Below are 14,019 nucleotides of genomic sequence, written 5' to 3' on the forward strand. Positions count from 1 at the left end.
TCAGTTTATCCGCGTACGTTTTACGAGGCGATTTAGTAAACGGTACCAGTGTCCATTCTCTCTTTTTGGGCGATTCCATCTCGGAGTTGAATTTTTCCTCGAATTCTTCTGTTGTGATTTCTTTAATCACTTCAATTGTTTTGCTTGTATTTGGCGTTCTAGCCTCAGGTTCGAGGTGCCCAACAACCACCTCTTTAGAGTTTGTTGTGTTTGTCACATTGGTTTTTATCTTTTTCGGACAGGTGTAAGTTAAGTGACCTACTTCACTACAAATCCAGCAGGTCGGCCTCCTCCCTATGACCACAATGGGGAGTTTTTCAGCTCCCGCTTCCAGGAAGTAGGGTATTTCGAGGAAAGCTTCTTTGTTTAATAGTATATCGAAGGACCAGACTCCGTTGTACTGGTCCACCTCTATACCAGTGATATCACCGAATTTCAGGAGGTAGGCAGCTAGATATTCACCTGGGACCGCCCCTGGAACTTCGAAAATGGAAACAGTCGTTCTCCTCCGTCCTAGGTACTCCATTCTTAAAATGTAGTCTTGTGTAATGATTTCTTTTTTGGTTAGTGCGACGCATTCTTCCTCTGTTTTAAACAGGGCGGCCCAGGTATTGTAGCCTCTGCATTTCGTTACACGATCCGCACGCATTCCTGCCGTTGCCAGTAATTTGGTTACCGTTTCCTTAGTTGACCTGATCAATTGTTTGGTCTTGTAATCAATCACAAAAAATGAAATCGTTTTCTTGGCAAATTCCTGTAGCCGTGGTGCTTCCAAAGTAACTCCTGTGTCTGTAACATATTGCAGACATTTCCTTGCTTCCGTTAAAAAGTTGTTAACGTCAATTTTAACTTTGGGTGGTTTCGCCCACCCATTCTTTTGTTCGCCACTTTTGTCCTCTTCCGACGGCACATTGCTGGCGGACGCATGGCCGACGGGTTAGAGAGGGAAAAAAAAAAAAAATAGGGTAAAAGTCCCGTTCAAAAATAACAGCAGGAAGATAACAGCAATAACAACTTTAACAAATAAAACAAATTTAACACGGCAATAACAATAATAATAACAGTATGTGAAACAATCGCAGGAAAAAATAACAAACCAACGTGACGATAAAGACTCGCCTTATGCACAAGACAGACACCAGATTGAGCTGGACTGAAGGCTTGTATTTATGTACAAGCATATCCAATCAGGTGATTCAGCCAATCACAATCCAAGGAATAGACTGGCCCATGTGTGCACAATGGAATCTCCCATTGTGCCATAAATAGTTCTCCTCTTTCATGAGAATTAACTTTAGTCTTTGTCAAGTTATCCACAACTTAAACGCTGACTGAAAGTCCACTACACAATCCAACATGGCGCTACGAACAGGATTCGAGACAGAAGATTGGGAAGATTATTTCCTCAAAGCAGGCATTGCTGCCGATTCTGCCAAGAGCTACGCTGCAACTTTTGTGAAGGAAAAACTGAGGAAAGAAAACCTTCAAGTAATGGATCGAGCCATGCTAAGAGAATTGGGAATCACAACAATGGGAGAAGCTCTGTCTATCCTTCAACAAGCCAAGGAGCCCGCTAGCCACAACCTTCCACCGTTACAAGCTGGTGACACTGTAGCCATCCAAAATCCAGTCAACCGCAGATGGAACACAACGGGCAAAATCATCAGTTCCCTACCAGATCGACAATACCGAATCAGGGTTAACGGATCCAGAAGGATTACACTTAGGAATCGCTGTTTCCTCAGAAAATGCGAACTTAAGCCTGCACCAACCCCAATACCAAGTGCAGCACTAGGACCAACAATTCCCTCAAGCGATACTACATTCTTGCATCTCCCACTATCTCCCTGTAATAGCACATACACAGCAACCAAACCCTAACAACAAACCACACATATATCCCCACGCTTTCGATCAAGGATTCCCCGAGCTCTTTCTAGGTTACTACCACACAACAAACTAGGCCTAAAAGAGAGATACACCTCTCACACAACCCAGCCTACTCGTGGGGGGGGGAAGAGGGGAGATGTAGAATAATCAAAAGAACTGTGTTAGTCAATAACACACAACAACAACAGCAATAATAATAATAGCAGCAACACTTACCAAGGATCCAGCTTATGCACAAGACAGACACCAGATTGAGCTGGACTGAAGGCTTGTATTTATGTACAAGCATATCCAATCAGGTGATTCAGCCAATCACAATCCAAGGAATAGACTGACCCATGTGTGCACAATGGAATCTCCCATTGTGCCATAAATAGTTCTCCTCTTTCATGAGAATTAACTTTACCCTTCGTCTGACTACGTCTTTATCGCTCAAAATTTGTTGGTTCGTATATTGTTATTCTGCACGTTATATTGTTAATATTTTGTTATCACCTTGTTAAATTTGTTATTGCTTATCTTCTTCTTCCCCCGGCACCACTTTTTCAATTACCGGATTCTTTTTTTTTTTCTTTTTTTTATTTTTTTTTTTTTTGGACTGTTATCTTTCTCTCCTCTTGTTATACGCCGGCCATGGCAGCTGCCAGCTGTGTGCCGACGGTTGAGGTGAAGGAAGATGAGGCATTAGGTGGATGGACAAAACCACCAAAAGTAAAAATCGACGTAGTTAAATTTGTCGAAGACGCAAAGAAATGTGTGGAATTCACGACAGAAACGGGTATAAAGTTGGAACAACCGCGGTTACAAGAATTTGCTAAAAGGACTATTTCTCTATTTGTAATAGACCGCAAAACCAAAAAATTAATTAGATCAACGAAAGATGTTGTCACCAAATTAATTGCATCAGCAGGTTTAAGAGCTGAGCGGATTACAAAATGCAAAGGATATAACACATGGGCAGCTCTTTTTAAGACGGAAGAAGAATGCATAGCAATGACAAAAAAAGAAATCATTACCAACGAGTACGTTCTGAGAATGGAATACTTAGGAAGGCGAAGAACTACAGTGTCCATTTTTGAAGTTCCTGGTGCTGTCCCCGGGGAATACCTAGCCGCTTTCTTACTTAAGTTTGGGGACATAACCGGAATAGAAGAAGACCATTATAATGGAGTATGGACTTTCGACATTCTGCTTAATGCAGAAGCATTTCTACGCATACCTTACTACCTGGAGGCTGGAGTAGAGAAGCTGCCAATCGTGGTCGCAGGCAGAAGACCAGCATGTTGGATATGTGGGGAAGTCGGCCATCTCACTTACACATGCCCCAAAAGGAAGCCAGCTGTAAAAATTATCCCTACAAATGACCGGAAAATAGGTTATGTAGAACCTAAGGACAATTCCCAGACACCAGCAGAAGAGAAAAAAGAAATCACACCTGAGGAGTTTGAAAAAACTTTTAATTCAGAGCAACAATCCCCCAAAAAGAAGGACAATTGGACACTCATCCCTCTTTCAAAAAAATCCCCACCCAAGACTTATGCTAAGTCCCTCTCTAAAGAGGAGAAAATTGAAATTAGGACAAGTAAAGACCCAGGGGGCAATAAATTCAAAACCCTACTGAAACTAAAAGAAACTCTTGATGAGAAAAGGAGAAAATCGGAGGAGAAAGAGTTCCCTGAATCCCTTTTCCCTGAAAAACCGACCTCAAAAGAAAAGCAAATCCCTCGCAAAGCCCCCCCTCTTACTAAAGCTTCTCTGCCCCATAGAGACACCAAAATGACATCTCTAGGTTCCCCCTCCAAAAAGACCCCCAAACCGTCACCATTCTGCTCGCCAAACAACACGCCCAAGAACACCCCTCCCCCTTCTCCAATGAAAACAGACATGCCCCCTCCTCCCCCCTCAGATAAGAAAAGACATAGAAGCCCCTCTGTAGAGACTGAACCAAGGAAAAAAAAACAACAACCCTTCTTTAATGGGAAGGATGTGTGCAAAATCACGGCAGAAGTAGAGACCATAATGAAGTCCCATAGCAGGAAAGATTACAGAAACCTCCTCGCTTTCAAATCATACCAAAAAAAAGACATTACTAACCCTGAAAATTTTAAAACAAACCACATACTAACAGTTGTCAGGAAACGCGAGGAGGCCAAAGGTCTATGGACTATGCTGGAGGAAGCAAACTCTGCTTTCAACCTTTATCCTCCAGCAGCCTATTTTAACGACACCGAATTAATCGAAATTAGAAAACGATGTGTTGGACGGGTCCCCATCAAACTCCATCCTTCACTTTATAGGGCAGTTAAACTAACCTTCCCCCTAGACATCGGCGGTCTGTCCCCTGACGGGTCTATCACCACTGAGATGACCACTGGATCATTGGGGACAGCTGTCGGTGTCTTGACACCGTCTATGTTTGATTAGGTTTCTCAACCCTAAGTAACTCAAGATGGCTTCCTTAAGATTAGCTAGTTTAAATGTCCGAGGGTTGAGGGACGCCTCTCGTAAACTTCGAGTTGCACGCGACCTTCAACGCCTTGGTGTGGATATTTGTTGTATACAGGAAACTCACTTCATTCCTAGTGATTATCAGGGTGTGCTCCTTAGAGACTTTCAGCTCTATTCAGCACATTATGATACCCATGCAAGGGGGGTTACTTGGCTAGTTAAGCGCACTCTTGATGCGTCGTGTGACCCTATTTATGCAGATCCAGAGGGAAGATTACTCGTTCTAGATGTTACCGTAAAGGATGTGGCATTTCGTTTTATTGGGGTTTATGCGCCCAATAACCATGCTGAGCTAGTTTCCTTTTTTCGGCGAATCGAGCCTTTCATGAATTCGTCTCGACGGTTAGTTTTAGCGGGAGACTGGAACGCGGTCCTGGATCCCGAATTAGATCGCGGGGTTAATACCAGAAGGGATACTAATCAGAACCGGGATGCTAAAGCGTTTCGAGACTTTGTCGACAAGTTTGATCTTGTCGATAAATTTCGGAACGAAAAACCCGGGGATTTAGCATGGACTTGGACAGGTAGACGCGGCTCCGATTCGGTGCAACTTTCGAGTTACATCGATCGGTTCTTAGTTAGGAGAGTCGACTTAGGGCTTTTAGACTGTCCAAGTTTTCATAGTATAGTTTATTCGGACCACAGGCTTGTCCGGGTTCGAGTAAACTTAGATAGTGTTAAACCTAGGATGGCTAGTTACTGGAAGTTCAACACGTCGTTGTTCGATGTGAAGGACTTCCGGGAACAGCTTCTACTAACAATACAGAGGGAATTGACGGGGGCTATCATCGGGAATAAGTGGTGGGGCAACCTTAAAAAAGTCATTAGGTCCTTCGCTGCTGATTTTAGTCGCCGGCTCAAACGTAGTTCTAGAGCAGCGAAAGCGGCGCTAGAAGATAGATTAGAAAGGGCGGTGGAGGAGGGGGATAGTGCTAGCTATACTGTAGTTAAGGCTGAACTGGACTCCTTGGATAACAGGGAGGACCAGGGAGTATTAGTTAGGGCTAGATTAAAAAGAGCGCCAAACGAGGCAAAAAACATGGCCGCGTCATTGCGTGCGGAGGAGTTTCGACGTTCTGCAGATCGACACATCGCCAGTGTCACATTGCCGGACGGACGAACCGTAACTTCAAACGACGGAATCTTGGAGGGTTTTCGGACTCATTTTCAGGAACTTTTTACCAAGGAGCCCGGTCTTACTATTGAACAGTTTGACACCTATTTAGCCGACTTTTCTCGCCTGGAGGCGACCGAAGCAGCTAGGTGTGAAGGTAGCATAAAAGAGAAAGAAGTCATTGAGGCCTTGAAACAGGTCGGGCTAGACAGGACCCCTGGGATAGATGGTCTGCCCTACGAGGTGTATTTGAGGCTGTCGCCCATTTTTATCCCTTTGCTGACCGTACTTTTTAACTCCTGGTTTAGGAACGGGTGCATACCTCAGTACTTTACCAGGGGGATCATTAAATTGTTACGCAAAGATAAAAATGGAGGGGATGGGATAGGTAATTTCCGGCCCTTAACGATGTTAAACACAGAGTTAAAGATTTTGGCCAAGATCTTAGCAAATCGTCTGCAGATTGTCTTACACCGTCTAATAAGTCCCGAACAGACTTGTTCTGTTAAGGGTCGGACGATTCAAGACAATTTGCACACGATACGCTTGATCGTAGAAAAAGTCGACACAGAAGCCGCGCTGATCAACTTAGATCAGTCCAAAGCATTCGACAGAGTAGACCATCGTTACCTAGAGGCTGTTCTTCGCTCGGCTGGGTTTGGTCCCCAGTTTCGCTCTTGGATTTGCCTCTTGTATGCCAACCCTGGTGCTATGGTAGAAGTGAATGGGGTGAGGTCGAAACCCTTCATGTTAACAAGATCGATCCGTCAAGGTTGTCCGTTATCCCCAATGTTATATGTGCTGGCGCTTGAGCCATATTTGCGCCAGCTTCGGGTGAATCCGGTCCTTCGCGGGATTACTTTGCCAGGTGGCTCTACCCCGGTAAAGTATACCGCCTATGCTGACGACGTGACTGTGCTTGTAACGAGCAGTGCCGAGATTAGAGTCGTTGACATAGAAACAAGTCGGTATGCCAAGGTCACAGGGGCCATAATTAACTACGTTAAGTCTATTGGCTTACGTATCGGTGCCTGGAGGGGTATGCCCCTTCAGGGACCCTTTGGTTGGACTGATGGGCCATGCAAGCTACTCGGCGTCTGGTTTGGCCCCGGTCTCCAGCTGGAGAAAAATTGGTCGGAGGTATTGGAAGCGGTCAAGGTCGCATCTCATTTGTGGGCCTTGAGAAATCTGTCTTTGAAGGGTCGGGCGGAGGTATGCAATTCTCATATCTACCCCCTGATCCTTTACCGTCTATCAGTACTTCCACTCCCGGAAACCACACTAGTTGATCTGGTGCGTGCTCTTTTTGCACTCTTATGGCGCGGAAAGCAAGCCATGGTTGCTCGGGAGGTCTGTTACCTGCATCCGTCTGAAGGCGGTCTGGGTATGCCTAGTGTGCTAATACGTAGACACACTCTTAGGCTGATATACCTGGATCGAATGTGTACACCAAGTGAGGGAAACGGTGTCTTCTGGATAGAAGACACTAAAAAAGCCTTTCCGGCTTTGGAGAGTGTGCATTCGGCTAGAGGAGAGGCACACAAGTTGTTCCGAAACGAGTGCCCTTTCTATCGCGAGTGTCGGCAGGCCTTGAGATTTCTTCTTCGGGTCCAAGAAAGCCTCTCTGACACCCAGCTGTTGTCTCGCAAGGCGCTATATCGGGCCTTAGTGAGGGGATCCGTTCGAGACGAAAAGATTGAGGAGTTCGGTTTTACGAAGGAGGAGCGCCGCTTAATATGGCCTTGGGCGCCTGGGTCGAGCTGCTTCGATAATTACGAGGCATCACTCACCTGGCTGGTAATACGAAATGCCCTCTGGGTCGGCAAAAGACTTTACGCAGCGGGTTTTACGGAGACACCCAATTGTGTCCGATGCGGAGAATGGGAGGAAGACCTTGATCATGCTTTCTTCCACTGCGCCATTGTTCGACCGTTGTGTGAGTTAGTTGAAGGCTTCACGGTTCGCATGCTGAGCGAGCGGTTTTTTGTGCTGGAGTCGGTTTCCCCGTGCTGCAACTGGGCACCGACCATGAAGAAAGAAGAACGCTATGTTTTTCTGTGTTTACTAGCAGTTATGAGAGGCGTGATTTGGACGACGCGACAGAAGGAGGTTTACGGAGGTGAGACCTTCACTGCTCCCCAGCTTGTCCTCATTTTCAAATATCGATTGAAAATGCGAATTAGGCTGGAGAAGGTGAAACTCACTTCTGTGAATTTCAACGACAGGTGGGTGAAAGTTTCGCGATTGTGTAAAGTGAATGGAGCTAATCTTGAATTTCTTTTTTGAGTGGCTTAGGTTTTTTTAAGGATTTTGGGTGACTTGATCAAACATAGACATGCATCGGACCTCCTAGAGTAGGCTAGTTAGGCATTTTTGTTCGATTTTTAACTTAGCTAGAGTATGCATGCTATCATTGCCCCAATCCCTTTTTTTGGTTTTCCCTGTCCCAGCGTCCCCCCTTTTTTTTTTTTTTTTTTTTTTTTTTTTTTTCCCCACTTTTGGTTCGATAACCCCCAATCCCGGCCCCTTAGGTGATGGATAAACTGTTTTGCCAGAGATGTGGGCCATTTTTGTTGTGTTTGAATAAAGTCAGTTTTCGTGGGACCCACATCTTTTCGACTGGCAAAACTTTTTATCCGCCACAATTAGTAGTGAGGGGGTTCTTTTTACTAACCACCTTTTACCATTGTATATTTTTCATCCAATTTTGTAAATAAGATTTTTATCCCCAACCCCCCCACATCATGTATATATATTTGTAACTTTCGGGTTTTAAGTAGGATGTCCACAGAGTGATTCTGGTATTTTGGTGAAAGAGTCTAGTTAAGTTAACGTTATGTTAGTTAGGTCAACATTAACCCCCACCCCCCTTTTTCGGCCTTGTGCCACATTTTTATTTGTGTAATTTTATTTTATACAATAAAATAAATATTAACTTTACCCTTCGTCTGACTACGTCTTTATCGCTCAAAATTTGTTGGTTCGTATATTGTTATTCTGCACGTTATATTGTTAATATTTTGTTATCACCTTGTTAAATTTGTTATTGCTTATCTTCTTCTTCCCCCGGCACCACTTTTTCAATTACCGGATTCTTTTTTTTTTTCTTTTTTTTATTTTTTTTTTTTTTGGACTGTTATCTTTCTCTCCTCTTGTTATACGCCGGCCATGGCAGCTGCCAGCTGTGTGCCGACGGTTGAGGTGAAGGAAGATGAGGCATTAGGTGGATGGACAAAACCACCAAAAGTAAAAATCGACGTGGTTAAATTTGTCGAAGACGCAAAGAAATGTGTGGAATTTACAACAGAAACGGGCATTAAGTTGGAACAACCGCGGTTACAGGAGTTTGCTAAAAGGACTATTTCTCTATTTGTAATAGACCGTAAAACAAAAAAACTAATTAGATCAACGAAAGATGTTGTCACCAAATTAATTTCATCAGCAGGTTTAAGAGCTGAGCGGATTACAAAATGTAAAGGATATAACACATGGGCAGCTCTTTTTAAGACGGAAGAAGAATGCATAGCAATGACCAAAAAAGAAATCATTACCAACGAGTACGTTCTGAGAATGGAATACTTAGGAAGGCGAAGAACTACAGTGTCCATTTTTGAAGTTCCTGGTGCTGTCCCCGGGGAATACCTAGCCGCTTTCTTACTTAAGTTTGGGGACATAACCGGAATAGAAGAACACCATTATAATGGAGTATGGACTTTCGACATTCTGCTTAATGCAGAAGCATTTCTACGCATACCTTACTACCTGGAGGCTGGAGTAGAGAAGCTGCCAATCGTGGTCGCAGGCAGAAGACCAGCATGTTGGATATGTGGGGAAGTCGGCCATCTCACTTACACATGCCCCAAAAGGAAGCCAGCTGTAAAAATTATCCCTACAAATGACCGGAAAATAGGTTATGTAGAACCTAAGGACAATTCCCAGACACCAGCAGAAGAGAAAAATGAAATAACACCTGAGGAGTTTGAAAAGACTTTCAATTCAGAAAAACAATCCCCCAAAAAGAAGGACAACTGGACACTCATCCCTCTTTCAAAAAAATCCCCACCCAAGACTTATGCTAAGTCCCTCTCTAAAGAAGAGAAAATTGAAATTCGGACAAGTAAAGACCCAGGGGGCAATAAATTCAAAACCCTACTGAAACTAAAAGAAACTCTTGATGAGAAAAGGAGAAAATCGGAGGAGAAAGAGTTCCCTGAATCCCTTTTCCCTGAAAAACCGACCTCAAAAGAAAAGCAAATCCCTCGCAAAGCCCCCCCTCTTACTAAAGCTCCTCTGCCCCATAGAGACACCAAAATGACATCTCTAGGTTCTCCCTCCAAAAAGACCCCCAAACCGTCACCATTCTGCTCGCCAAACAACACGCCCAAGAACACCCCTCCCCCTTCTCCAATGAAAACAGACATGCCCCCTCCTCCCCCCTCAGATAAGAAAAGACATAGAAGCCCCTCTGTAGAGACTGAATCAAGAAAAAAAAAACAACAACCCTTCTTTAATGGGAAGGACGTGTGCAAAATCACGGCAGAAGTAGAGACCATAATGAAGTCCCATAGCAGGAAAGATTACAGAAACCTCCTCGCTTTCAAATCATACCAAAAAAAAGACATTACTAACCCGGAAAATTTTAAAACAAACCACATACTAACAGTTGTCAGGAAACGCGAGGAGGCCAAAGGACTATGGACTATGCTGGAGGAAGCAAACTCTGCTTTCAACCTTTATCCTCCAGCAGCCTATTTCAACGACAACGAATTAATCGAAATTAGAAAACGATGTGTTGGACGGGTCCCCATCAAACTCCATCCTTCACTTTATAGGGCAGTTAAACTAACCTTCCCCCTAGACATCGGCGGTCTGTCCCCTGACGGGTCTATCACCACTGAGATGACCACTGGATCATTGGGGACAGCTGTCGGTGTCTTGACACCGTCTATGTTTGATTAGGTTTCTCAACCCTAAGTAACTCAAGATGGCTTCCTTAAGATTAGCTAGTTTAAATGTCCGAGGGTTGAGGGACGCCTCTCGTAAACTTCGAGTTGCACGCGACCTTCAACGCCTTGGTGTGGATATTTGTTGTATACAGGAAACTCACTTCATTCCTAGTGATTATCAGGGTGTGCTCCTTAGAGACTTTCAGCTCTATTCAGCACATTATGATACCCATGCAAGGGGGGTTACTTGGCTAGTTAAGCGCACTCTTGATGCGTCGTGTGACCCTATTTATGCAGATCCAGAGGGAAGATTACTCGTTCTAGATGTTACCGTAAAGGATGTGGCATTTCGTTTTATTGGGGTTTATGCGCCCAATAACCATGCTGAGCTAGTTTCCTTTTTTCGGCGAATCGAGCCTTTCATGAATTCGTCTCGACGGTTAGTTTTAGCGGGAGACTGGAACGCGGTCCTGGATCCCGAATTAGATCGCGGGGTTAATACCAGAAGGGATACTAATCAGAACCGGGATGCTAAAGCGTTTCGAGACTTTGTCGACAAGTTTGATCTTGTCGATAAATTTCGGAACGAAAAACCCGGGGATTTAGCATGGACTTGGACAGGTAGACGCGGCTCCGATTCGGTGCAACTTTCGAGTTACATCGATCGGTTCTTAGTTAGGAGAGTCGACTTAGGGCTTTTAGACTGTCCAAGTTTTCATAGTATAGTTTATTCGGACCACAGGCTTGTCCGGGTTCGAGTAAACTTAGATAGTGTTAAACCTAGGATGGCTAGTTACTGGAAGTTCAACACGTCGTTGTTCGATGTGAAGGACTTCCGGGAACAGCTTCTACTAACAATACAGAGGAAATTGACGGGGGCTATCATCGGGAATAAGTGGTGGGGCAACCTTAAAAAAGTCATTAGGTCCTTCGCTGCTGATTTTAGTCGCCGGCTCAAACGTAGTTCTAGAGCAGCGAAAGCGGCGTTAGAAGATAGATTAGAAAGGGCGGTGGAGGAGGGGGATAGTGCTAGCTATACTGTAGTTAAGGCTGAACTGGACTCCTTGGATAACAGGGAGGACCAGGGAGTATTAGTTAGGGCTAGATTAAAAAGAGCGCCAAACGAGGCAACAAACATGGCCGCGTCATTGCGTGCGGAGGAGTTTCGACGTTCTGCAGATCGACACATCGCCAGTGTCACATTGCCGGACGGACGAACCGTAACTTCAAACGACGGAATCTTGGAGGGTTTTCGGACTCATTTTCAGGAACTTTTTACCAAGGAGCCCGGTCTTACTATTGAACAGTTTGACACCTATTTAGCCGACTTTTCTCGCCTGGAGGCGACCGAAGCAGCTAGGTGTGAAGGTAGCATAAAAGAGGAAGAAGTCATTGAGGCCTTGAAACAGGTCGGGCTAGACAGGACCCCTGGGATAGATGGTCTGCCCTACGAGGTGTATTTGAGGCTGTCGCCCATTTTTATCCCTTTGCTGACCGTACTTTTTAACTCCTGGTTTAGGAACGGGTGCATACCTCAGTACTTTACCAGGGGGATCATTAAATTGTTACGCAAAGATAAAAATGGAGGGGATGGGATAGGTAATTTCCGGCCCTTAACGATGTTAAACACAGAGTTAAAGATTTTGGCCAAGATCTTAGCAAATCGTCTGCAGATTGTCTTACACCGTCTAATAAGTCCCGAACAGACTTGTTCTGTTAAGGGTCGGACGATTCAAGACAATTTGCACACGATACGCTTGATCGTAGAAAAAGTCGACACAGAAGCCGCGCTGATCAACTTAGATCAGTCCAAAGCATTCGACAGAGTAGACCATCGTTACCTAGAGGCTGTTCTTCGCTCGGCTGGGTTTGGTCCCCAGTTTCGCTCTTGGATTTGCCTCTTGTATGCCAACCCTGGTGCTATGGTAGAAGTGAATGGGGTGAGGTCGAAACCCTTCATGTTAACAAGATCGATCCGTCAAGGTTGTCCGTTATCCCCAATGTTATATGTGCTGGCGCTTGAGCCATATTTGCGCCAGCTTCGGGTGAATCCGGTCCTTCGCGGGATTACTTTGCCAGGTGGCTCTACCCCGGTAAAGTATACCGCCTATGCTGACGACGTGACTGTGCTTGTAACGAGCAGTGCCGAGATTAGAGTCGTTGACATAGAAACAAGTCGGTATGCCAAGGTCACAGGGGCCATAATTAACTACGTTAAGTCTATTGGCTTACGTATCGGTGCCTGGAGGGGTATGCCCCTTCAGGGACCCTTTGGTTGGACTGATGGGCCATGCAAGCTACTCAGCGTCTGGTTTGGCCCCGGTCTCCAGCTGGAGAAAAATTGGTCGGAGGTATTGGAAGCGGTCAAGGTCGCATCTCATTTGTGGGCCTTGAGAAATCTGTCTTTGAAGGGTCGGGCGGAGGTATGCAATTCTCATATCTACCCCCTGATCCTTTACCGTCTATCAGTACTTCCACTCCCGGAAACCACACTAGTTGATCTGGTGCGTGCTCTTTTTGCATTCTTATGGCGCGGAAAGCAAGCCATGGTTACTCGGGAGGTCTGTTACCTGCATCCGTCTGAAGGCGGTCTGGGTATGCCTAGTGTGCTAATACGTAGACACACTCTTAGGCTGATATACCTGGATCGAATGTGTACACCAAGTGAGGGAAACGGTGTCTTCTGGATAGAAGACACTAAGAAAGCCTTTCCGGCTTTGGAGAGTGTGCATTCGGCTAGAGGAGAGGCACACAAGTTGTTCCGAAACGAGTGCCCTTTCTATCGCGAGTGTCGGCAGGCCTTGAGATTTCTTCTACGGGTCCAAGAAAGCCTCTCTGACACCCAGCTGTTGTCTCGCAAGGCGCTATATCGGGCCTTAGTGAGGGGATCCGTTCGAGACGAAAAGATTGAGGAGTTCGGTTTTACGAAGGAGGAGCGCCGCTTAATATGGCCTTGGGCGCCTGGGTCGAGCTGCTTCGATAATTACGAGGCATCACTCACCTGGCTGGTAATACGAAATGCCCTCTGGGTCGGCAAAAGACTTTACGCAGCGGGTTTTACGGAGACACCCAATTGTGTCCGATGCGGAGAATGGGAGGAAGACCTTGATCATGCTTTCTTCCACTGCGCCATTGTTCGACCGTTGTGTGAGTTAGTTGAAGGCTTCACGGTTCGCATGCTGAGCGAGCGGTTTTTTGTGCTGGAGTCGGTTTCCCCGTGCTGCAACTGGGCACCGACCATGAAGAAAGAAGAACGCTATGTTTTTCTGTGTTTACTAGCAGTTATGAGAGGCGTGATTTGGACGACGCGACAGAAGGAGGTTTACGGAGGTGAGACCTTCACTGCTCCCCAGCTTGTCCTCATTTTCAAATATCGATTGAAAATGCGAATTAAGCTGGAGAAGGTGAAACTCACTTCTGTGAATTTCAACGACAGGTGGGTGAAAGTTTCGCGACTGTGTAAAGTGAATGGAGCTAATCTTGAATTTCTTTTTTGAGTGGCTTAGGTTTTTTTAAGGATTTTGGGTGACTTGATCAAACATAGACATGCATCGGACCTCC

Source organism: Euprymna scolopes, chromosome 32, assembly GCF_053919585.1.
Source record: "Euprymna scolopes isolate OS-2025 chromosome 32, ASM5391958v1, whole genome shotgun sequence".
NCBI lineage: Eukaryota > Metazoa > Mollusca > Cephalopoda > Sepiida > Sepiolidae > Euprymna > Euprymna scolopes.